Raw genomic sequence first — 27,496 nt, 5'->3', positions numbered from 1 at the left:
AAAAAGGCTTTCTAAGGTCAGGGCGTGACAGTATCACTAGCCACTTTAAACAATGCCACTTTTATATGTTTACATACCCTACATTACTCATCTCATATGTATATACTGTACTCGATACCATCTACTGCATCTTGCCTATGCCGTTCTGTACCATCACTCATTCAAATATCTTTATGTACATATTCTTCATCCCTTTACACTTGTGTGTATAAGGTAGTAGTTGTGGAATTGTTAGGTTACAGCTAGATTAGATTACTCGTTGGTTATTACTGCATTGTCGGAACTAGAAGCACAAGCATTTCGCTACACTCGCAATAACATCTGCTAACCATGTGTATCTGACAAATAACATTTTATTTTATTTTATACTACTATTGAGTAAGGGTTGAAAGATGATGATACAAATCACCTCAACTATTTACAGTTGAAGTCGGAAGTTTACATACACTTAGGTTGGAGTCATTAAAACTCGTTTTTCAACCACTTCACAAATTTCTTGTTAACAAACTATAGTTTTGGCAAGTCGGTTAGGACATCTACTTTGTGCATGACACAAGTAATTTTTCCAACAATTGTTTACAGACAGATTATTTCACTTATAATTCACCGTATCACAGTTCCAGTGGGTCAGAAGAATACATACACTAAGTTCTGTGCCTTTGAACAGCTTGGAAAATTCCAGAAAATTATGTCATGGCTTTAGAAGCTTCTGATAGGCTAATTTACATCATTTGAGTCAATTGGAGGTGTACATCCACAGGTATTTCAAGGCCTACCTTCAAACTCAGTGCCTTTTTGCTTGACATCATGGGAAAATCAAAAGATATCACCCACGACCTCAGAAAAACACTTGTAGACCTCCACAAGTCTGGTTCATCCTTGGGAGCAATTTTCAAACGCCTGAAGGAATCTGTACAAAGAATAGTACACAAGTATAAACACCATGGGACCACGCAGCCGTCATACCGTTCAGGAAGGAGACGCATTCTGTCTCCTATAGATGAACGTACTTTGGTGCGAAAGGTGCAAATCAATCCCAGAACAACAGCAAAGGACCTTGTGAAGATACTGGAGGAAATGGGTACAAAGGTATCTATATCCACAGTAAAATGAGTCCTATATCGACACTACCTGAAAGGCCGCTCAGCAAGGAAGAAGACACTACTCCAAAACCGCCATAAAAAAGCAAGACTACACTTTGCAACTGCACATGGGGACAAAGATCATACTTTTTGGAGAAATGTCCTCTGGTCTGATGAAACAAAAATAGAACTGCTTGGCCATAATGACCATCGTTATGTTTGGAGGAAAAAGGGGGAGGCTTGCAAGCCAAAGAACACCGTCCAAACCGTGAAACACCAGGGTGGCAGCATCATGTTGTGAGGGTGCTTTGCTGCAGGAGGGACTGGTGCACTTCACAAAATAGATGGCATGAGGGAGGAAAATGATGTGGATATATTGGAGCAACATCTCAAGACATCAGTCAGGAAGTTAAAGCTTGGTCGCAAATGGGTCTTCCAAATGGACAATGACCCCAAGCATACTTCCAAAGTTGTGGCAAAATAGCTTATGGACAATAAAGTCAAGGTATTGGAGTGTCCAACACAAAGCCCTGACCTCAATCCTATAGAAAATGTGTGGAAAGTACTGAAAAAACGTGTGCCAGCAAGGAGGCCTACAAACCTGACTCAGTTACTCCAGCTCTGTCAGGAGGAATGGGACAAAATTCACCCATCTTATTGTGGGAAGCTTGTGGAAGGCGACCTGAAATGTTTGACCCAAGTTAAACAATTTAAAGGCAATACTACTAAATACTAATTGACCCACTGGGAATGTGAAGAAATAAATAAAAGCTGAAATAAATAATTATCTCTACTATTATTCATTTCACATTCTTAAAATAAAGTGGTGATCCTAACTGATTTTTTTTTTATCCAATTTTTACTTGGATTAAATGTCCGGAATTGTGAAAAACTGAGTTTAAATGTTTACATTTGGCTAAGGTGTATGTAAACTTCCGACTTCAACTGTATATCTACTTGTCTCAAGATATTTTAACCATAAAGAGATGGCAAATCACAATTTCAGTGGCAGGGGTATTTATTATGAAGCTATGTTTGGGAGTAATTCAGTCAAATGTAATGATTGACAGATTAGTGAATCGACAGAACGGTCTAAATAATTCCCATAATACAATTTAAGGTGATTTTGAAAGATCAAACCACACAGAGTATTGTACTTAGGTGATCTCATCACAATGTCCCACTGGAAGGTGAATTGATTAAATATTCTTCAGTGAATCAATAACATTGAGCAATATTACATAATGATTACATATCACTAGCTGGTTACAATGCAGCCAGTAAAACCTACCATTGACCCAAGTCCACCTATTTGGTTTGTGTGAAATGTGATTCAAACATCCATAATACTCCACAGTACCCCTACAATAATGAGTACAGGAAAAGTGTCCAGCAAAATAATAATGTCTCTCATTTTCAGAGTAAATTTGAACTGTAAGACATGTCTGTTCATCAGTGTGGAACTTTGGTCCTAGCTGTGTGGGCCTTTGGGACGAGCCGTCCCACAGTGCAATAATGTAAGGTACCATGATATAACTGCAGCAGTGGGCACCTCATCATGGCTGGAGCTCTCCAAGGACACTATCCTTCAGAGGAGGAGAGGGGGAGGAAGGGATGAGGGGTGAGAGGAGGGGTGAACTACTAAGGCTCAGTAGAGATGAATAGCCTGCTATCCTCCATGGGAAAGTGTAATGTGAGGACAGAGAAGGAAAAAGAGAGATGGAGGAAGGGGGAGGTTATGTGCTAACTTGACGAGGGAACAGAAAATAGTGATACAGAATAACAGCCTTGGACTATGGGGGTTGAGCTCACAACTGTGACAATTTAACAGCTGTAAGATTTAGGGCAAAAGTGAAGCCCCTGATTTGACCAGCAGGAAGTATCATGTCTTGTTTGCGAGTTTGCTGAAGAGAACCTGTTATTGTTATTGTACAAAGGAATTCAACAAAACAAACTCAGTGAGAATCCACTCGTACTTGAACCTCGATTTCTGGCTTTCACGCGGTCATTCTGAAAGTTAACATGTATCTTGGAAGTGTGGCAACGTGAGACGTTGTTTTGCTTGGTGCATTCATTTGCTCCTACTGACAGGTCATCTTGGCCTTGTGTGTTCAAAAGAGAAGAGAACAAGAGAGACAGGGCAAGATTAAAGGCAAAAAGAATGGTCTCTTTGTTGAGTTCATCGATGCAGTTCTGCATTGCTTGTTCTTTGGGGTTTTAGGCACGGTTTCTGTATAAGCAGGGCTAGAGAGAGTCCACAGAGCAACTCCACACAACTAAGGGGCTTTGATTTACACTAAGAGCTAAGTGACTGTGTCTAGTGATGTATATTTAAACACCCATATGCTATTTCATAAAGCTATCTCAAAGTTGAAAGAATCTATCCTCCTTTAATCTGATGTTTGTGTGTGTGGGTCTATTCTATTTAGCTTTGTAGAAAGTAGGTGTTCTATAATAGAGTGGGGTGTATGAATTGAATGGACCAGAGAGTGTTATCATGCAGGATGTGAATGCAACAACACAACCTGAAACAAACCTGAAACAATTACCTGGTCAATATGTTCACTCACTCAAGCCACTACTAGAGTTGCAACATTGAACATGATACACACTTTAAAGAGTCGATTCCCACACTGATTTTTAAGCAGTGCTGGAGATTATTAAACATTTCAGCCACTCCATTTTCTACATTTTTGGAAATTACCAGCGCAATATAATGGTTAAACTCTCTAAATTCTGCCTTCCTGAACAGCCTAGCTGTGAGATCTGTGGATATCTATGTGTTTTAGGTGCTGAGGGGCTGTAGTCCCATTACAAGGACGATTAATAATTGATTTCTTGGGTTGATTGTGGGGGAAAGCACGCTCCGTCCCAGCTCTGTCTCACATTATTGATTTGGAATGAGCTGTCACTGAGCCAGGTGTGAGATAGAGTGGCCGTAAAGGCCGGTTTGTGTGTGTGTGTGTGTGTGTGTGTGTGTTTGTGTGAGCATGCAGGTGTTTTTCTGCGCATGTGTGTGTGCATGCAGGTGTGTGTGTCTGCACACTTATCATATCTGCAGGCCTTTCCAACAGTAATAGCAACATGGCAGCATTTGTCTTCGTTGTGTGTCTTGATTGAGAGTTGCCGAGCCTTTACCTACAGCCACTATGATGAAGAACCTCATATTGGACTCAAATGAAATGACCCTGGCTAGTCAAGAGCTGTACCGATGACAAAGTCGTTATGCTGTTTCATGGTGCCTCGGTGGTTTTACATTCATCCAATGCTGTTGAAGTGACTCCACTTCCACTACAGGGGTGAAAGGTCAAGATGTGGCTCTAGTTTGAGATCATTCAGACAGAGGAATCATTCCAGAGTATCTGCTATGAACAAGCTCAAAAGCAAGGCAGGGAGAGGGGAATTACTGACCACGGCACAGAGCAAACTGGATTTCAAATGGTGGTATTATAAAGCACATTATAAAACCTAAGCCAACTTCTATCTTAGCCAAGGCTGTCAAATTAATTTTACCCCGGGGGCCACATTTGGTCTCAACAAGGTTCGGTGGGCCACACTGAAAATGTGTTATTTTTCCTCGCTCTCAAAAATAGTCCTCTATCCACATTTCGGGGACTTTCCAATTCTCCCTGACCGTACCTTTCATTTCAGTGATTATTAGCCAGCTGAACAGTCAAGAAACTGTATGAATGTAAGTCCATTATCATTTCTACACAGTTTCGATTTGGTTTTAGTCATTTTAAAGTATATTTCAAACCACCCACGGGCCGGATTGGACCCCTCGCGGGTCGGATTTGGCCCGCGGACGGTATGTTTAACACCTCTGATGAAAGTTCTCTAAGCTCCCCTCCTTAAAGGCCAAACACTAAACTTAAAAACTATGAACACCCTCTTCAATGTGTTTACTTCACACAGAGTTTATTTGAGGTTTGCTCAGCTACAGTATGGCGTCTTCACTGATTGTTGAAGTACGATGATGGAGAGCTTCCTTTGATCGGTGTTCCTGCAGTGTTCCTGCAGTGTTCCTGCTGGGACCATTAGGTGAGCTGATATGATTCCCTGTGGGTTGGAGGGGAAATCCCGCTGCTGTGACTGAAGGCCGGAACCATCCCAGATCTCCTACCCTTAGTTCTGTTCAAACCACTCCTGTCTTTCATCACCTCTGCCTTTTGAACACAACATCAAACAGACAGGGGCCTCGCTTGACTTGGTCCACTTTGCAGTGTGTGTTGTTCAGGCATGGTTAGGTACATGAGTGGAGAGACTCAGTAGGCAGCGTAAAGTCTCACTTGATCTTTAAAACAGGCTATGAATGGTTGTATATACACTGTAACCAACCGACTGGGAAACCAAACCACCAAATAATGATGAATTGATGAAGATGAATTGTCATGCAAAACATTTATTTTATTTTATTAAGCTTGTAATGCATATTTGAAAATGTGTTAAGAAATACCTAATGAATACAACACAGCTTTGGTGACACCCCCGTTGTCCATAATTGTCAGATACACGATTATACGGTAATTGTGCCAGCACTACCACAGAAGACATAAGAAACACTACTAACACAAAGGACATCTACTTCAGCCAGAATCCCCAGTTCTTGAATCCATCCACCACTTGAGCTCGGGTAAGTAGGCTACAGTTGCTGCAGTCATATGTTATTTGTAACTTATTTTGTACATAATGTTTCTGCCACCGTGTCTTATGACCGAAAAGAGCTGATATCAGGGCAGCGATTACTCACCCCATACTGGAGGAATTCTTCTTCTTCAATGAGTCGGACTGGAAGGATATACTTCGGAAGCCCGTCAGGGCCCTCATCCCCGTCAGTCGCAGGAGGAAAATACGGAGATATCGTGGACAATGGTCCGGGTGCCTTGTAAGGATCCGTCGCCGAGAGGGTAATCTACCTTTACCATTGGTCCAATTAGCCAACGTACAATCAATCGATAAAAAAATAGACGAACTACGAGCATGTATATCCTACCAACGGGACATTAAAAACTGTAATATTTTATGTTTCACCGACTCAAGGCTGAACAATGACATGAATAACATACAGTTGGCGGATTTTAAGCTTTTTCGGCAGGATAAAACAGGCACCTCTGGTAAGACAATGGGTGGCGGTCTGTGTATATTGGTAAACAACAGCTGGTGCACAAAATCTAAGGAAGTCTCAACGTTTTGCTCGCTTGAGGTAGAGTGTCTCATGACAAACTGTAGACCACATTATTTACAGAGAGAGTTTACATCAATATTTTTTCAGCTGTCAATACACAGTTGAAGTCGGAAGTTTACATACAGTTAGGTTGGATTCATTAAAACTCGTTTTTCATCCACTCCACAAATTTCTTGTTAACAAACTATAGTTTTGGCAAGTCGGTTAGGACATCTACTTTGTGCATGACACAAGTCATTTTTCCAGCAATTGTTTACAAACAGATTATTTAACTTGTAATTCACTGTATCACAATTCCAGTGGGTCAGAAGATTACATACACTAAGTTGACTGTGCCTTTAAACAGCTTGGAAAATTCCAGAAAATGATGTCAGGGCTTTAGAAGCTTCTGATAGGCTAATTGACATAATTTGAGTCAAATAAAATCAAAGTTTATTTGTCATGTGCGCCGAATACAACAGGCGTAGTAGACCTTAGAGTGAAATGATTACTTACAGGCTTTAACCAATAGTGTAAAAAAAGGTGTTAGGTGAACAATAGGTAGGTAAAGAAATAAAACAACAGTAAAAAGACAGAACATATACAGATGTGAGGCATTAAAAGTAGCGAGGCTACATAAAGACACCGGTTATTCAGGCTGATTGAGGTAGTTTGTACATGCAGACATGGATAAAGTGCCTATGCACATATGATGAACAGAGAGTAGCAGTAGCGTAAAAGAGGGGTTGGCGGGTGGTGGGTGGCGGGACACAATGCAGATAGCCCAGTTAGCCAATGTGCGGGAGTATGGGTTGGTCGTCCCAATTGAGGTAGTATGTACATGAATGTATAGTTAAAGTGACGATGCATATATGATAAACCGAGAGTAGCAGCAGCATAAAAAGAGTCTATACTGTTGCTTCCTGCCTTAATTTTTGCTTGTAAGCAGGAATTAGGAGGATAGGATTGTGGTCGGATTTACCAAATGGAGGGCGAGGGAGTGCTTCGTAGGCGTTTCTGTGTGTGGAGTACAGGTGATCTAGAATTATTTTCCCTCTGGTTGCACATTTAACATGTTGATAGAAATTTGGTAGAACTGATTTAAGTTTCCCTGCATTAAAGTCTCCGGCCACTAGGAGCGCCGCCTCTGGGTGAGTGGTTTCCTGTTTGCTTATTTCCTTGTACAGCTGACTGAGTGCGGTCTTAGTGCCAGCATCTGTCTGTGGTGGTAAATAAACAGCCACGAAATGTATAGCTGAAAACTCTCTAGGCAAGTAGTGTCTCCTGCAATTTATCACAAAATACTTTACTTCAGGCAAGCAAATATTTCCTTAGATTTCGTGCACCAGCTGTTTACAAACATGAACAGACCGCCCTACTCGTCTTACAGACTCAACCTGTTCTATCTTACCGGTGCAGCGTATATCCCGCTATCTGAAAATCCATGTCGTCATTCAGTCATGATTCCGTGAAACATAGGATATTACATTTTTTCAAGTTCCGTTGGTAGGATATTCGTGATGGTAACTCGTGTAATTTATTGTCCAATGATTGCACGTTGGCGAGTAGTATTGACGGTAATGGCAGCTTTCCCAGTCGCCTTCTCCGGGTCCTGACCAGGCATCCGGCTCTTTGTCCTCTGTACCTGTGTTGCTTCCTCTTGCAAAAAATGGTGATGTCGGTCCTGTGGGGGGTTTGGAGAATGTCTTATGCATCGTCCTTGTTGTAGAAAAAAATCTTTGTCTAATCCGAGGTGAGTGATCGCTGTCCTGATATCCAGAAGCTATTTTTTGCCGTAAGATACAGTTTCTGAAACATGATGTACAAAATAAGTTACAAATAACGCGAAAACCCATCACATAATAGCACAATTGGTTGGGTGCCCGTAAAACTGCTGCCATTTCTTCCAGCACTGACTGGAGTGTACCTGTGGATGTATGGATATATTTCAAGGTGTACCTGTGGATGTTTTTCAAGGCCTACTTTCAAACTCAGTGCCTCTTTGCTTGACATCATGGGAAAATGTAAATAAATCAGCCAAGACCTTAGAAAGAAAATTGTAGACCTCCACAAGTCTGGTTCATCCTTGGGAGCAATTTCCAAATGCCGGAAGGTACCACGTTCATCTGTACAAACAATAGTACGCAAGTATAAACACCATGGGACCACGCAGCCATCATACAGCTCAGGAAGGAGACACATTCTGTCTCCTAGAGATGAATGTACTTTGGTGCGAAAAGTGCAAATCAATCCCAGAACAACAGCAAAGGACCTTGTGAAGATGCTGGAAGAAACAGGTACAAAAGTACCTATATCCACAGTAAAATGAGTCCTATATCGACATAACCTGAAAGGCCACTCAGCAAGGAAGAAGTCACTGCTCCAAAACCGCCATAAAAAAGCCAGATTACGGTTTGCAACTGCACATGGGGACAATTATCTGACTTTTTGGAGAAATGTTCTCTAGTCTGATGAAATGAAAATAGAACTGCTTGGCCTTATTGACCATCGTTATATTTGGAGGAAAAAGGGAGAGGCTTGCAAGCTGAAGAACACCATCCAAACTGTGAAGCACGGGTGTGGCAGCATCATGTTGTGGGGGTGCTTTGCTGTAGGAGGTGCTGGTGCACTTCACAAAATATAGATGGCATCATGAGGCGGGAAAATGATGTGGATATATTGAAGCAACATCTCAAGACATCAGTCAGGAAGTTAAATATTGGTCGCAAATGGGTCTTCCAAATGGACAATGACCACAAGCATACCTCCAAAGTTGTGGCAAAATTGCTTAAGGACAACAAAGTCAAGGTATTGGAGTGGCCAACACAAAGCCTTGACCTCAATCTTATAGATAATTTGTGGGCAGAACTGAAAAAGCATGTGCGAAATAAAAGCTGAAATAAATAATTCTCTCATCTAATTTTCTGACATTTCACATTCTTAAAATGAAGTGGTGATCCTAACTGACCAAAGACAGGAAATGTTTACTAGGATTGAATGTCAGGAATTGAGAACAAAATGACTTTTAATGTATTTTGCTAAGGTGTATGCAAACTTTCGACTTCAACTGCACCACCGCAGACCGATGCTGGCACTAAGACGGCACTCAATGAGCTGTATATGGCCATAAGAAAACAGGAAAACGCTCATCCAGAGGAGGTGCTCCTAGTGGCCGGGGACGTTAATGCAGGCAAACTCAAATCCGTTTGACCTAATCTCTACCCGCATGTTAAATGTGCAACAGAGGGGGAAAAAAAACTATTGACCAACTTTCCTCGACACAGAGACACGTACAAAGCTCTCCCTTGCTCTCCATTTGACAAGTCTGACCATAATACTATCCTCCTGATTTCTGCTTACAAGCAAAAACTAAAACAGGAAGCATCAGTGACTCGGTCAATAAGAAAGTGGTCAGATGAAGCAGATGCTAAGCTACAGGACTGTTTTGCTAGCAAAGACTGGAACATTTTCCGGGATTCTTCCGATGGCATTGAGGAGTACACCACATCACTCACTGGCTTCATCAATTAGTGCATCGACGACGTCGTCCCCACAGTGACTGTACTTACATACCCAAACCAGAGGCCATGGATTCCAGGCAACATCCGCAATGAGCTAAAGGGTAGAGCTGCCGCTTTCAAGGTGCGGGCCTCTAACCTGGAAGCTTATAAGAAATCCTGCTATACCCTCCTACGAACTATCAAACAGGCAAAGTGTCAATACAGGACTATATCGTACTACATCGGCTCTGACGCTTGTTGGATGTGGCAGGGCTTGCAAACAATTACAGACTACAAAGGGAAGCACAGCCGCAAGCTGCCCAGTGACATGAACCTACCAGACAAGCTAAATTACTTCTATGCTCGCTTCGAGGCAAGTAACACTGAAACATGCATGAGAGCACCAGCTGTTCCGGACGAATGTGTGATCACGCTCTCCGTAGCCAATATGAGTAAGACCTTTAAACAGGTAAACATTCACAAGGCCACAGGGCCAGATGGATTACCAGGACGTGTACTTACCAACTGGCCGGTGTCTTCACTGACATTTTCAACCAGTCCCTGACTGAGTCTGTAATACCAACATGTTTCAAGCAGACCACCACGACTCCAAAACCATCATCAAGTTTGCCGATGACACAACAGTGGTAGGCCTGATCACCGACAATGATGAGACAGCCTATAGGGAGGAGGTCAGAGACTTGGCTGGGTGGTGCCAGGACAACAACCTCTCCCTCAATGTGATCAAGACAAACGAGATGATTGTGGACTACAGGAAAAGGAGGACTGAGCATCCCCCATGATTCAAGTTCCTTGGTGTCCACATCACCAACAAACTATCATGGTCCAAACACACTAAGACAGTTGTGAAGAGGGCACAACAAAGCCTATTCAGGAGACTGAAAAGATTTGGCATGGTCCTCAGATCCTCAAAAGGTTCTACAGCCGCAATATCAAGAGCATGGTTGCATCACTGCCTGGTAAGGCAACTGCTCGGCCTCCGACCGCAAGGCACTACAGGGGGTAGTGTGTACGGCCCAGTATATCACTGGTGCCAAGCTTCCTGCCATCCAGGATGTCTATGCCAGGCGGTGTCAGAGAAAGACCCTAAAAATTGCCAAAGAGTCCAGCCACCCTAGTCATAGACTGTTCTCTCTGCTACCGCATGGAAAGTGGTACTAGAGCGCCAAGTCTAGGTCTAAAAGGCTTCTTAACAGCTTCTACCCCCAAGCCATAAGACTCCTGTACAGCTAATCAAAGGGCTACCCAGACCCCTCTGTGCATAGTCCCTTTAACTCTATCTACATGTACATATTACCTCAATTACCTTGACTAACCGGTGCCCCCGTACATTGACTCTGTAACGGTACCCCCTGTATATAGCCACACTTGTTATTTTACTGCTGCTGTTTAATTTTGTTTGTTACTTTTATTTTCTGCAGTATTTTCTATTTTTTACTTCTGTATATTTTACTTAACACTTTTTTTGTTTGTTTAAAAAAAAAATTCTGTTGGTTAATGACACCTGTTGTATTTGGTGCATGTGACAAATACAATTTGATTTGATGTGAGTAATAGCTTTTATGCATTAGCAGACTTATTGTTATGAACACTGATGTCCTGAAGTAGTGGCTGACGTTGCACAGACTTCACCGTGAAGGTAAAACCATTTTGTTTTACAACATAGATTCTTATCTGTTTAAATTGTGAACATACACACAGAACATCTCAGTCAGTAAAAAGCCCAGGTCCATCCATCACACCCCATAACAGGGCTCCATCTCTGACACTAATACAATAACACTGTCCTGTCTCCCGACGGAACCTGTGGATTGGCTATGATGGAGAAGCTCGGGAAATGACTCCCATTGTGTTAACCTGGCGTGATCCCTGTGAACCCAGAGGGAGGTGAGAGAAGACCGGTGTGGACTGTCACCAAGACACAGTCCAGATGTTCCACATTCCTCACCCTGAGGGAAGGTGTTCTCACCCCCAACATGCTGCTGTTATGATGAAGGATAAGAGCTCCATGGATGGGTGTGCATGTGAACCACAGCATTGGTCCACAGTAGGGCCCAGAGGTTTTACAGGTAATGTCATGTGGTCAAGGAAAACTCAGAACAACATACTGCTGTGCTTGTTATGCCATTTAATAGGCTACATTCTCACCGCTGTTATTAAGGATACAATATTGGTGGAGATTGCTGGCCATCACATCTCAAATGAATGTTGAGTGATAAGAAATATGCTTCCATTTGTGACTCATCTCTTCACTTCTCCAGTGCTGAGAAGCACTTAAATAATAATTGGCCTTTGGACATCTATTAAATTGTCCCTTCCCTTGTTTTCCATAGGGCCTCCCGAGTGGCGCAGTGGACTAAGGCACTGCATTGTGGTCTAAGGCACTGCATCACAGTGCTAGCTGTGCCATTAGAGATCCTGGTTTGAGTCCAGGCTCTGTTGCAGCCGGCCGTGACCGTGAGACCCAAGTTGGGTGCATCATCTGGGTTGGGGGAGGGTTTGGCCGACAGGGATGTTCTTGTCCCATTGTGCACTATAGTGACTCCTGTGGCAGGCTGGGCACAATGCATGCTGACATGGTTGCCAGGTGTACGGTGTTTCCTCTAACACATTGATGAGGTTGGCTTCCTGGTTTAGCGGGCATTGTGTCAAAAAGCAGTGCAGCTTGGCTGGGTTGTGTTTCAGAGTACGCACGGCTCTCAACCTTCGCCTCTCCCGAGTCTGTACGGGAGTTGCAGCGATGGGACCAGACTGAAACTACCAATTGGATACCACAAAAAAGGGGTAAAAAATAAATTATTTTTCTAGATACTAACTTTCTCATATAACCTCCGGCTGTGAAACATAATATATAGTCTCCTTGCTCTGCGTATTTGAGTTTTCCTGGAAAGACAGATAGACATATAGACAGCTGTGATGGAGACTGAAAGTTCAGCTCTGTAGGGTTCCCATGCAGGGCAAGCGCCTGCTGAGCTATTGATGCATGTGAGCATCTGTGTGATGGGTAAGAATGGGTCCCTCTCTTTCTAGAAACACTTACAGGTGAGCTGGGGTGAAATGGACTAGGCCATTCATCAGCACTGGCAGGTGGGAGATGGGCAAGTGTTGGTAGGGGTGGACATTGAACACAACCAGGAGGGGAGAGTAAATACATCCATCTGTGTGCACACGCACACACAAACACCCATGCATGCACGCGAAGCGCACACACACATACACATTTTTTGTTGTTGACGAAATACATTTACACTCATACGCACATTAGAGTTGTATCGGTTTGCTATATTTGTGGATAAGTGGAGATTCCTGAAAAGTAGAATATGATGTAAATGTATAGTAAAGCAGAGCATACTAATATGTGTGGAATGTTATTAAGACATACATCTACAGTGCCTTGCGAAAGTATTCGGCCCCCTTGAACTTTGCGACCTTTTGCCACATTTCAGGCTTCAAACAAAGATATAAAACTGTATTTTTTTGTGAAGAATCAACAACAAGTGGGACACGAAGTGAAGTGGAACGACATTTATTGGATATTTCAAACTTTTTTAACAAATCAAAAACTGAAAAATTGGGCGTGCAAAATTATTCAGCCCCCTTAAGTTAATACTTTGTAGCGCCACCTTTTGCTGCGATTACAGCTGTAAGTCGCTTGGGGTATGTCTCTATCAGTTTTGCACATCGAGAGACTGAACTTTTTTCCCATTCCTCCTTGCAAAACAGCTCGAGCTCAGTGAGGTTGGATGGAGAGCATTTGTGAACAGCAGTTTTCAGTTCTTTCCACAGATTCTCGATTGGATTCAGGTCTGGACTTTGACTTGGCCATTCTAACACCTGGATATGTTTATTTTTGAACCATTCCATTGTAGATTTTGCTTTATGTTTTGGATCATTGTCTTGTTGGAAGACAAATCTCCGTCCCAGTCTCAGGTCTTTTGCAGACTCCATCAGGTTTTCTTCCAGAATGGTCCTGTATTTGGCTCCATCCATATTCCCATCAATTTTAACCATCTTCCTTGTCCCTGCTGAAGAAAAGCAGGCCCAAACCATGATGCTGCCACCACCATGTTTGACAGTGGGGATGGTGTGTTCAGCTGTGTTGCTTTTACGCCAAACATACGTTTTGCATTGTTGCCAAAAAGTTCAATTTTGGTTTCATCTGACCAGAGCACCTTCTTCCACATGTTTGGTGTGTCTCCCAGGTGGCTTGTGGCAAACTTTAAACTACACTTTTTATGGATATCTTTAAGAAATGGCTTTCTTCTTGCCACTCTTCCATAAAGGCCAGATTTGTGCAATATACAACTGATTGTTGTCCTATGGACAGAGTCTCCCATCTCAGCTGTAGATCTCTGCAGTTCATCCAGAGTGATCATGGGCCTCTTGGCTGCATCTCTGATCAGTCTTCTCCTTGTATGAGCTGAAAGTTTAGAGGGACGGCCAGGTCTTGGTAGATTTGCAGTGGTCTGATACTCCTTCCATTTCAATATTATCGCTTGCACAGTGCTCCTTGGGATGTTTAAAGCTTGGGAAATCTTTTTGTATCCAAATCCGGCTTTAAACTTCTTCACAACAGTATCTCAGACCTGCCTGGTGTGTTCCTTGTTGTTCATGATGCTCTCTGCGCTTTTAACGGACCTCTGAGACTATCACAGTGCAGGTGCATTTATACGGAGACTTGATTACACACAGGTGGATTGTATTTATCATCATTAGTCATTTAGGTCAACATTGGATCATTCAGAGATCCTCACTGAACTTCTGGAGATAGTTTGCTGCACTGAAAGTAAAGGGGCTGAATAATTTTGCACGCCCAATTTTTCAGTTTTTGATTTGTTAAAAAAGTTTGAAATATCCAATAAATGTCGTTCCACTTCATGATTGTGTCCCACTTGTTGTTGATTCTTCACAAAAAAATACAGTTTTATATCTTTATGTTTGAAGCCTGAAATGTGGCAAAAGGTCGCAAAGTTCAAGGGGGCCGAATACTTTCGCAAGGCAATGTATATTAAGTGAAATAACAGGTCTTTCTCCATCATGGTTCATTGTGCATCCTACTTTCATCTTTTAGATTGGCTCTACATTATTATTAGAATATTACTTTATTTGAGCAAGCACTGCTTTATTAATTCAATTGAAAATGACAATAATGGAACAGTGAGTGAATTATTCACTTTTAAACATTGCCAACGCATTATTAGTCCATAGACATAAATATTTAAAGCCCTTGTGCATTAATTAAATGCAAAGCAACCACACACAACTGCAATATTAGCACACAATAGAATTCATTAATTGGCCTTAAACAGCTGAATCCCCTCTCTAACTTCATGTAAAAACAGAAATTCTCTGACACTGTAATTTTTAGACAACCATCAGCTGTCTATTAACCTGGGGCATATCTAAGAGAATGACATGTATTATTCACTGATGTTAATATTGTAGTGGCGTATCAGGGAACATATTTACTAGGGAAATGCTATAAAATAACCAGAGTATAAATTGGTATCTCAGCTGTGTTGTGCTGTGTACTGTGTGTATGTGTGTGTGCACATGCATGTGTGTACCTCTTCTCTCTCACACACACACACACACACACACACACACACACACACACACACACACACATTTTTCAGTTACTGTACCACCAACTTAATTTTTTCTATGCCCGGAGTACACCTGAAGTACCCCCTCATGTGCATTTTACCAGTAGACCTATGGTCTCATGAGTCTTTTCAAGTACCCCCTGTGGATAGGCAAAAAACCCAGAGGGGTTCTTGTACCCCTGATTTGAAACAACTACTCTAGATCATGGAGAATTCCAGGAAGTGATGTTACTATTTAATCAGCCTTTTCATCTCAAAATCCTTTCAATGGTGCAGATGGTATTAGAGCACAGCTATCCTACTATTTCTTTGTAATTTGCAATAGTTGCTACATTACTTATTCGACCCTTTCCTCTTTCAGTGTAATCCGTTTTGCTCTAAGACAATAACACTCTTAAAAGGGCAATCAGCAGTTGCTACATCCCTTTCTGGACTTCTACATGAATGATATGAACCCATTGATTTTTGAAGAATATAACTTATAAATTCCTAATGAATTTAGTTTAACTGTCGTACCCAATCAGAACCCTATACGCTTGTTTAACTCAAATGTTTGTAAACAACGTAAATGTAGACAAACACCATATAGCCTCAAAACTATAATTTTGATAACATGCATGATCAGTCCTTGCATCCTTAGCTCTGTCTATGAATTTGACACTAGTTACATTTCTCCCGCCCCATCGCTCAGCTTTTTACGGAAACAGGGGCGAGAAGGACACTTTGTTATTGTTTCTACTGCTGATTGCCACTTTAAGATGTGAATCCGTGTTGTTAGGTAACAACACTTTTACACAACACAGACTTTCACATCCAGCAACATCAACGGGCACAGAACTGAAGCGACGGTAGTCATCATTAAGATTATGTTAATTTCATATTGATCTGTCCTTTGTGTTTCACATACATGATTTCACGTACAGATGTAGGATCTTAATGTGATCACGTTTTTGTTGCTGAGAATTTTCCTTCACTGCAAATAATGCAAATGAGCTTTGTGATTTACATAAATTCACTGAAAACCCACACTAACACACAGTTATATTAACAGTATTTCACTTTTCATGTAATCTAATTTTGGACTGCTTATAGCCTAACCACCGATCAAGCAACATTATGGACTAAACGTTCCAATCTTGTTGCTGCACAATTAATTTGCCGGGACAATACGGGTCAAATTAAGATCCAACTACTGTAGTGTCTCTCACATGCAATTGGATGTGTTTACCATGGATGTGTTTATCCGCGGGTGAAAGTGACTAGGGCATTTCACATGCTATTGGATGACTAACGTGTTAGGCATGTTCTGACCTTGAGAGTCCAGTCCTCTTTGCTAAAGTACTGCGATAGCTCCAGGTGCAACAGTGTTTTCCTAATGGAAATATTTCTGTTAAATTTCCAACTCATTTCTCTCTGCCTTCCTAAGTGGATATGTTAAATATTTTGGACCTAAGGATATTTGACTCCTCTCAGTTCCGTTTTATCTGACTGCGTGGAAAAATGAAGGGTGGCTAATTGGGGAACTTGCTCATGTACTGATTATTTGTTTGTGTGTGTGTGTGTAAAAAAAAAGGGAGAGAAAATGTATGTGTAAGAGAATGCGTCATCATGTGTGTCGGCTCCCGAGTGGCGCAGTGGTCTAATGCACTACATCTCAGTGTTAGAAGTTTCACTACAGTCCCTGGTTCGAATCCAGGCTGTGATTGGGAATCCCATTGGGATATTGGCCCAGCATCATCTGCACAATTGGCCCAGCATCATCTGGGTTTGGCTGGGGTAGGTTGTCGTTGTAAATAAGAATTTGTTCTTAATTACTTGCCTAATTAAATAAAACATGCCAGTGTCAAAAAGCATACTATGATTCTGGGGTGTAGGGTGGACACAACATAAGGATGTACAGTACGTTTGTGTGCACATAAATAATGCTGCCATTAGGCCTGTCCACTAAGCTGATTACAGGCATTACAGGACACATTTAACATTCATGCCGCTTAGTTTTACAACACATCTTAATTCAAGGGAAATCAATGCTTAATAACCTATGAAAATGTACATTTTCTGTTTTACCATCGCCAGCAGCTTAGTAATGCACCCTTGGGGGCTAGGCTTTCAATTCGCCTCATTGGCAGTAAAAAAAAAAAAATCTCAACCAATATAAAAGACACATGATTAGTGGGAAAGAATCAAATTGTTCAACTGGGTCACAGGAGGCATGATCTAAGAGTGAAGCAAAATCCTCACATAGCCTAGACAGATGTATTGCCAACCTCATAGGTATTCTGACAGTGGTTACATGTGATTGCACAGTATGTGTTTTTACGTATCAAAGTGCATATGTGTGTTCAGACATGCCTACCTGTTCAAGTGTGTATCAATCTAGAATGTGTCTACCTACTGTATACAGTCCATGCATCCTCTCCTGTTCAAGCGTACATGTGCCTGCTAGCACCTGTAGCCATGTCACTTCATCATTGGCATGGGAGCCCTACTCAGCCCTGTGCTAGATGGATGGGACTTCCTGGGCTAAGCCCCCATAGTGAATAGTGAAGGCTTGGCCTGCTGTGGTTTAAACACTGCTGGATGAATGCTGGGGCTTAGAGGCACAGGGATGAATGCTTCCAGGGCTTAGGAGTCTTCATCTTCCTGCTACATACACACCAGCACCAGGACCAAAAGCACTTCGTCTTCAGAGAGACGACGCTCAATTATTATCAGCCAGCTCTTATAAATGCATATACGTTCTTATTGCCAGTGGGCTGATCTCTACCAGCCGTGATATTAAATCCATCAGTTTCCCATGCTGGAAAAAGTATTATCCCTCCTCCAATTCTCAGAACCCTCCTTTACAGGGCAGTCTTTTTAATTACATACATAACTTCTCCCTGCCAAAAGCACTTCTCTATCGCCTTGACAACTCAGGGAGCACTCTGAAAAATCTATGTCTGCATCTGGCCCGGTGTGTAAGAGAGTGGAAGAGACATGTGTGTGTGTGTGTGTCTGGGAGAGATGGGAGAGGGAGAGAGAGAAGAGGAGGGGAGGGGAGGGGGTGTTATGTACATATTCCTCTGAATATGTATGTGCATGCCCATTTTTATTTAAATATTGCTCTGTGTATATGAATGAGAGAGATGGAATGATGTAAGAATCTATGAGAAAACTTTACAAATACCTCTGAGGCATACAAATCTGAGAGATAGTCTCTGCCAAGCTTATTAACCAAATCCAACTGCTCCACTTGGCATATACAGTTCTATCGGAAAATATTCTGACCCCTTGACCTTTTCCACATTTTGTTACATTACTGCCGTATTCTACAATTGATTAAATGAATACAAATTCTCAGAAATCTACACACAACACCCCATAACGACAAAGCGAAAACATTTGTAAAAAATGTTTTGTGCAAATGACCTGATGGACACTCTGACAGAGCTCTAGAGTTCCTCTGTGGATATGGGGGAAACTTCCTTGGTCTGATGAAACCAAGATTGAACTCCTTGGCTTGAATGCCAAGCATCACATCTGGAGGAAACCTGCCACCATCCCTACGGTGAAGCATGGTGGTGGCAGCATCATGCTGTGGGGATGTTTTTCAGAGGCAGGGACTGGGAGACTAGTTAGGATCGAATCAAAGATGAACAGAGCAGAATACAGAGAGGTCCTTGATCAAAACCTGCTCCAGAGTGCTCAGGACCTCAGACTGGGGCGAAGGATCAACTTCCAACAGGACAACGACCCTAAGCACACAGCCAAGACAACGCAGGAGTGGCTTCGGGAGAAGTCTCTGAATGTCCTTGAATGGCCCAGCCACAGCCCGGTTTTGAACGCGATCGAACATCTCTCGAAAAACCTGAAAATAGCATCCAACCTGACTGAGTTTGAGATGATCTGCAGAGAAGAATGGGAGAAACTCCCCAAATACAGGTGTGCCAAGCTTGTAGCGTCATACCTAAGAAGACTAAATGCTGTAATCGCTGCCAAGGGTGCTTCAACAAAGTACTGAGTAAAGGGTCTGAATACTTACAGTACCAGTCAAAAGTTGGGACACACCTACTCCTTCAAGGGTTTTTCTTTATCTTTAATATTTTCTGCATTGTAGAATAATAGGGAAGACATAACAACTATGAAATAACACATATGGAATCATGTAGTAACCAAAAAAGTGTTCCAACTATATTTTAGATTTTAGATTCCACCCTTTGCCTTGATGACAGCTTTGCACACAGGTGATATTCTCTCAACCAGCTTCACCTGTAATGCTTTTCCAACAGTCTTGAAGGAGTTCCCACATATGCTGAGCTTGTTGGCTGCTTTTCCTTCCCTCTACGGTCCAACTTACCCCAAACCATCTCAATTGGGTTGAGGTCGGGTGATTGTAGAGGCCAGGTCATCTGATGCAGCACTCCATCCCTATCCTTCTTGGTCAAATAGCCCTTACACAGCCTGGAGGTGTGTTGTGTCATTGTCCTGTTGAAAAACAAATGATAGTCCCACTAAGTGCAAACCAGATGGGATGGCGTATCGCTGCAGAATGCTGTGATAGCCATGCTGGTTAAGTGTGCCTCAAGTTCTAAATAAATCACAGACAGTGTCACCAGAAAAGTACCCCACACCATCACGCCTCCTCCTCCATGCGTCACGGTGGGAACCACACATGCAGAGATCATCCGTTCACCTACTCCGCTTCTCACAATGACACAGTGGTTGGAACAAAAAAGGACAGGTTTCCACCGGTCTAATGTCCATTGCTCGTGTTTCTTGGCCCAAGAAACTTCTTCTGATTGGTATCCTTTAGTAGTGTTTTTTTTGCAGAAGTTCGACCATGAAGGCTGGATTCACGCAGTCTCCTCTGAACAGTTGATGTTGAGATGTGTCTGTTACTTGAACTCTGTGAAGCATTTATTTGGGCTGCAATCTGAGGTGCAGTTAACTCTAATGAACTTATCCTCTGCAGAAGAAGTAACTCTGGGTCTTCCTTTCCCGTGGCTGTCCTCATGAGAGCTAGTTTCATCATTGATGTTTTTTGCGACTGCACTTGAAGAAACTTTCAAAGTTCTTCACATTTTCCAGATTGACTGACCATTATGTCTTAAAGTAATGATGGACTTTGCCTATTTGAGCTGTTATTGCAATAATATGGACTTGGTCTTTTACCAAATAGGGCTATCTTCTGTATACCACCCCAGCGTCGTCCGGGTTACGGGGGCTTCATATGCGCTCTAGCGACTCCTTGTGGCGGGCCGGACGCCTGCAGGCTGACCTCAGTCGTCAGTTGAACAGTGTTTCCTCCGACACATTGGTGTCGGTGGGTGTTAAGAAGCGTGGTTTAGCGGGTCATGTTTTGGAGGACGCATGACTTGACCTTCACCTCCCAAGTCTGTTGGGGAGTTGCAGCAATGAGACAATATTGAAATTGGGGAGAAAATGTGGGTAAAACAATTCTTTACAAAAATTATTATTACACATATTGTACTTCTAAACATATACCTCCTAAGATAATTCTGATAGAATACAGACCCACCCCTAAGCTAAACGTTCACTGACTTGCTTCTCGTCCACTACTGTGGCCAAAAACCAAGAGGTCCTAAAAGTAAGACTCGGTGTGGCTGTCAGCCTCAAACATTTCCCCACTATGCACTCATCATTTCTCCTCTCCACCACAGGAAAAACAGCTATAACTACTGAGACCTTAATGACCATGACATTTGTCTTTCAGACCATAAAGGGAAGGAAAACGTACTATAAGATCAAATGGAAATTCTGGCATGGTCTTACAGTAGACTTTATGAATGATTGATGACCCAGACCACTATCTGGGAGTAATGTAGGGAAAAGTTTTAATAAATAGGAACTATCTGTCTTTAGGTAATGATATGCTATTAATCATTCTCCCAACTATCAGTTATCACAAGGTTATAGGCACGCCGACCACTTCCCCGAAACGACATGTTCCAAATGATAACGTATGCGTACGTGACATCCTTCATAACCCATAACCCTCTATGGTACTGTATCTCAGAGGGTAATGCAAACCTACAGTGTAGTTACAACAAATATACAGAATTACCTGAACTACCAAACAATGTCGGAATAACCTGCATGTTAGAAACTGCATGTGAACAAATTCATGTTCCTCATAAATAAATACAGTTCAAAGGTAACTTTATTTGCCGTTCTACCTGGGGCTGGAGAGAGTAGTGGAAGAGAGAGAGAACTTGACTCATCTGATGTTAAAGTAAAGACCAGCTTTAGGACGGCATGTTTCCTAAAGGAATTTCCCCTAGAGAAGGAGAGAGAGAGAGAGAGAAGGAAAGAGAGAGAGAGAGAGAGAGAGAGAGAAGGAAAGAGAGAGAGAAGGAGAGAGAGAAAGAAGGAGAGAGAAGGAGAGAGAGAGAGAGAGAGAGAGAGAGAAGGAAAGATAGAGAGAAGGAGCGAGAGAGAGAGAAGGAGAGAGAGAGAGTGTGTGTGTGTGTGTGGGGGGGGGGGTTGTTTGTTTTGGTCATACTACAGTGGAAGGATGCATGTCTATTCCTTTAACTCCTATCTGAGAACCTGTTAAAAGCCAATGGCTTTCAGTGGACAAAATGTAAGCATTTAATCCGACTGATTCACAGTGTGATACTTTTGAAATAATCTCTTTACATAACTTCCATTACATTTTAATGTATTCCTAAAATGCCCACATCTAATATCAATTTATTCTTTACCCCAAAATAATACTAACACTTCTGACATCACATCAAAGCTCCCCAAAGTAAATCTAATTGGATGTTTTCGCGTCAGGACCAATCGTAACAGTCATAATGGAGAGAAGGCTCTCTGGGGCAAGAGGAGTACCTATGCATTTACTCCCTTCATTTGGTGTCTGCAGCTGCGTGATGCCTGTTGACCTGTCGGCTGCCTGCCTGCCTGGACACCGTGCTGCCCTCGCTCTACGCTGTGCTGCTGGAGGATTATGTACTCAGTCTGTCAGTTCCGCTAGGCTAGCGCTGCTGTGCTTCGATCCCAAGCTTTGTTTGATTGTTTGCTGCTCGCTGTAGTGAAACGCAAGTGCAGACATATCAGGGTTGTTCACAGAGCCTTGCCTCCTTCCTCACTCTTGTACACGCTGCATTTAAACAGTGCATACCCTGTCTCTCCTCTTTTTCTTACAAAATTAGGGTTGGCCACAAAATAATCTTATTTTGGGTTTAAAAACCACTCCAGGCCACACTTGAACACCCAAACCTTGATATAAAGTGTGAAGAAATTCTAATGGACCTACAGCGTCTATGTTCAAATAACTGCCATTTTCTGGGCAGATTATTATTTTTTTGATTAACAAATCGAGCCAAAATGTTTGCCCCTCCCTGCTCAAAACCATATTATATATCACTTTTATATAGCAAAATGTTATGTATAATAGATACTGTATTTACCTTACAGAGAAAGCATCTCAGGCAACTCTGCGAAATTACTGCAGTAAGTGACATGTTGAAGTAAAAGGCAATTGGTGTGTGGGCACAAGTGTAGAATGTCTAGATTTTATGGTGCATACTTTTGAAGTCCTTGATACCACATTTCATCTTCCAATATAACACACAGGGTTTCTAAACCGGGAGATTTCACAGGGCAAATTTAAGCAGTTATGTTGGTATGTGTAGCTAATATATATAATATATGCCATTTAGCAGACACTTTTATCCAAAGCGACTTACAGTCATGCGGGCATATATTTTACATATGGGTGGTCCCGGGAATCGAACCCACTACCCTGATGTTACAAGTACCATGTGCTACCAACTGAGATAGGTTACCAACAAGTTAATCTACCACCAGATGGTTCCTCAGACAGATGACCAACATCATCCAGCAGGATTGTCTGAGAGCTGAGTGCAGGAACAGGTGCATGCTCTGATTTCCCTCCAATAAAACTCGCCCTGTCTCTCTCTCATTCCCGCTGACACATTCAGACAACAGACCCTGCTGTTGCTCTTCACGCCGGACTTCTCCAATTAACTCAACCAACCTATATGCCCCTAAGCACTGTCACACGAGAAGCTATTGGAGCTTTGTGAATACAACTCAATTTGTCACAGGGCATAGTGCTAAATCAAATGTGGCTTTTGAGTGATTTATTGCTTAGATTGAAAGTTGAGTGCATGGCAGAGAAGCAAAGAGAAAATGCCTCATAAGTCAATTAAATGGAATTGTGTTTGCAAACAAATCCCATGTGTTACCTTCCCCCCGTTTACCTTTATTGAAATTAAGTCCTAATGCTGGGATGAAAAATATCCCTCCCTATTTCTTTCACCTTATCGTTGGTTGAATGTGTATGGGGTAGTCTTGGATAGTGTGCTTCTGCAGGGGTGAAAATGCTTGTCTCCAACTCATAATCATATGAATTTCATGTATGCATATATAGGGAGACCAGTTCAGTTATCGAATAACTATATTTAGGTCATAAAATAACATTACGGATGTTCTTACACAACAGGATATTTTAATAAATGAATTAATCTGATTATGCATCAGCTGTTGATGTGAATTAATTCCATACAAAAATACTAACAATCTCAAAGTGAGTGTATACTGTAGAAAGATATTAAACACATTTCCACATGTAATGGAATTGGATTCTTTGGTACCAAAGTCCTAAGCGCATTTGTGACAAGTACATTTCAAACTTGACTTCCCCAGTTAAGACCTAGCACCAGTACTTTACATGTAAATCTAAAAGTTAAGCATGCAGCCCACACATATTTCCCAAAGCGCCAGAGCAAATCCGACTCCAACTTGCCAGCCTGTATTTCCCTGCTATACAGGTCACTTCAAAATGAGTCACTCCCATGTAAGAATGAATAACAAACGCACAAGTAGGCAGATGGCCACTTCTCTCCATTCTCATTCACTGCCTTCTCAACAGGTCGCTTTTCTGACGAGGTGCTTGAAAGTTAATAGATCTGCATGAGAGTAGTAGCAGCACAAATATCACTGTGGTGCCTTGCCAAACTGCAGCTGTCGCGCCGCAATCACTGCCCACTGGGAGCCATTTGGGGGATATTGCTTTGCCTATCATTCAGTCAGCAGAAAGGCACAGCGATGCAGCGATGGGAAGCCAGGGCTGGCAGTCTATTGAGGTATTGTGCGTGCCCGTCGTCATCAATGATTTAAATAGAAGAGCTCCACAGGCAAGCAGGCAGGACCATCCGGGGCAGTCCACAGCTCAGGAATAAGGCTCACCGTGAGCCTCACACAGCTACTATTCCATAATGTCTGGGACAGGGCCAAAGCCTCATACTGCGCACACACACACACACACACACACACATACACACACACACACACACATACACACACACACACACACACACACACACACACACACACACACACACACACACACACACACACACACATACAAACACAAACAATGCCCCTTCTACTCTCCCTCACCCCTCTTGTGAATAATGTATAATGTACAAGCTTTAAAGGCCTGCCCAGCCACAGCCCCGCCAGATGAAGATTTACTTTGATGCGTTCAAATAGACTGAAAATACAGTCTGCATACAGAACTGCTGTCTGTTGGTAGGCCTACCTTGGTCACATTGCTCCTATAGACCACTGACTGTAGACATAGGTGTTCCATGATCAACCTATTTTTGGATTCAGTATTCAAGACTGATGCTATACTGATATTTAAGTACAGCCCTTTATGATTTATGGTGTTTGGCCGATTCATGTTGGACACAGAGTACATATCCTCAATGAATATCAACTTGTTCCCGGTGAAAACCTGCAGTTTTCCACCAAACTTGACCATGTCCTTAAAATGGTAGTTATGTGAAAAACCATCATATAAAAACATAACTTCACTACCCTTTCAACCTGGACTCAGGGGTAGATGTAACATAGTAAACGTAAATCCGAGACACTCCAATTAGTATGATGTGTTAAGCTTCGTAGGGTATGTACTGTATTAATTTGTGAATGTCCATCATCCATTTCGTATGATATGTTACGAATTGCAATCGTACAATATGTTACGAACTCCAATTTGTTGCGGCTAAGGTGGCTAACGTTAGCTAGGGGTTAGGGTTAAGTTTAGGAGTTAGGTTAACGGTTTAAGGTTAGGGTTAGGGGAAGGGTTAGCTAACATGCTAAGTAGTTGCAAAGTAGTTCAAAAGTAGTAAGTAATTCCTATGTTGCTAATTAGCTAAAATGCAAAAGTTCTCCGTGATGAGATTCAAACACGCAACCTTTGGGTCGCTAAACGTTCATGCTATACACATACCCATCCACCCTAACCTACCACCGTACTTTCCTTTTTGCCTTAAGTAACCTTCTGTCTTATACCATACGAAACGTGACATACTGTATCATCCTAATTTGAATGTCCTGGATTTACATTTACTATGTTGCGTCTAGCCTATGCGACCAGGCTGTCCCTTACCCCTCAGGAATGAATGTTGGTCGCCATTCCCAGCCTGAATTCTCTTAATGCTCTAAATCTGGAACATTTATTTCATTATTTCTTGTCTTTTTTTTCAGTCACCTGTGGGGAGGCAAAAAATCACGCATGCGTGGCTGATTTTTTGCCACCAAGTCCTCCAGGCTTTTTTGGAAGGTTCTGTGAACCGTTTAGCTCTTTCATTCTGTCTTCATGTACCAATCGCAAATGGCCGGCAATGACATAAACAGTACATGAAAGAGTGGGAAGCGGAGTGGAAGGCCTAACAGCAAACAAACCCACCAGTATAAACCACTTGGAATATTCATACAGGACCCGAGTCTCTCTCTGGAGCTAGGGCCCGGGCTTTATTTTATGCCAATAGTAGGGGTGCAACAGTACATCTATTTGTACCGAACTGTTTGATACAGGGACCTCGGTTCGGTCCTTTTGTTTATAGTTGCGGATATGCACTCATTCTCTGTGGTTGAGAATAAGTGGTTTCAGCACCTCTTGTACTGAGCAACGTTACATAAATAGTACTTGAGCAACGTTACGAACTTCCCTCTTGTAGGCCTACCAAATCTACAGTATATAAGCAAACCAAAGCCAAAGTTTTCAATGCGCTTACTTAACAGTAAAAGCCCCATCACATTACCCGGCGATATGTACCATGCTACAGACACGCACCTTTTATGAGAGTCACAAGTGAGCATCTGGCACTGAAGGAGGCAGTGTTATGGCGCATTCGTAACTAAGTAGGAATTGGGAATTGACCACATGACTGGGAAAAATCCACTTCAACGGCCCTCAAACTGGTAATTACCCGTGGGAAACTTGTCTAGCATTCTGAGCACACACCTCTACCACATGGTGACCTCTGACGACACCTACTAAGGAAATGGCCTCTATAACAGCATTTGACAGATAAATGCAACAACAAAACATTATTTATAAAAAGCAATCTATTTATGTATTTTTTAACTCTATAATTTGTTTACAAGCATGATAGCTTACCTTTTAGTTATGGTTGACAGAGCTTGTTGGCAATTAATGCCATTGTGAATGGTATTATATTTTCCAGCTGTACCCGAACCAAACCGTGACCCCATAATATCGCCGAACTGTGGGTTTGTTGAACCGTTACACCCCTAGTTAATAGGCTGAATTTCATTTCCCTGACAAAGTACAATATGTACACTACAAAAGTATAAATATTAACACTATCAAATAACTATATTTGCACTCAGTCTGGAATCTGGGTGAGCAATATTTTCTTTTTTAAGGATAGTCCAAAACACAAATGAATGGAATGGCATTTAAAATAGTGTTGAAAGAAACACAGGTCTGATTTCCCAAGCATTTCCCTAGATGATCTGTATATGAGGATTACAAAATCATATCAAAGTTAACTATGATTTACCATCCATTCTGATATAATATCCCTTTATTATGGTTAAAAAAGCAACAACCTCATCAGGATATGCTACAAAACGTCCACACAAAAAGTACATGTACCCTGTTGCGAACCCCAGCAGGATGTGATGCTTTAAATGACAAATTACCCAAAACAATAAATATGTTTTAATAATGTGATTAATATTTCCAAAACTCTCTTTACGGGAAGCCCACAGCCTCATTCATATTAACTTCAACAATGACTAACAACATTCTGGGGATTTGAGTTTTTAATT

The 27,496-nt window shown here is 42.0% G+C and overlaps 1 protein-coding gene across 2 annotated transcripts in view; it reads right to left on the bottom strand.

Annotated features, from left to right (window-relative positions):
- gfra1a (gdnf family receptor alpha 1a) overlaps window positions 1-27,496 on the bottom strand; it is a 102,153-nt gene that overhangs the window by 49,105 nt on the left and 25,552 nt on the right.

Source organism: Oncorhynchus mykiss, chromosome 23 (assembly GCF_057628025.1).
Source record: "Oncorhynchus mykiss isolate SJ-2025 chromosome 23, ASM5762802v1, whole genome shotgun sequence".
Lineage (NCBI taxonomy): Eukaryota > Metazoa > Chordata > Actinopteri > Salmoniformes > Salmonidae > Oncorhynchus > Oncorhynchus mykiss.
This window is presented reverse-complemented; position numbering and strand designations above follow the sequence as displayed.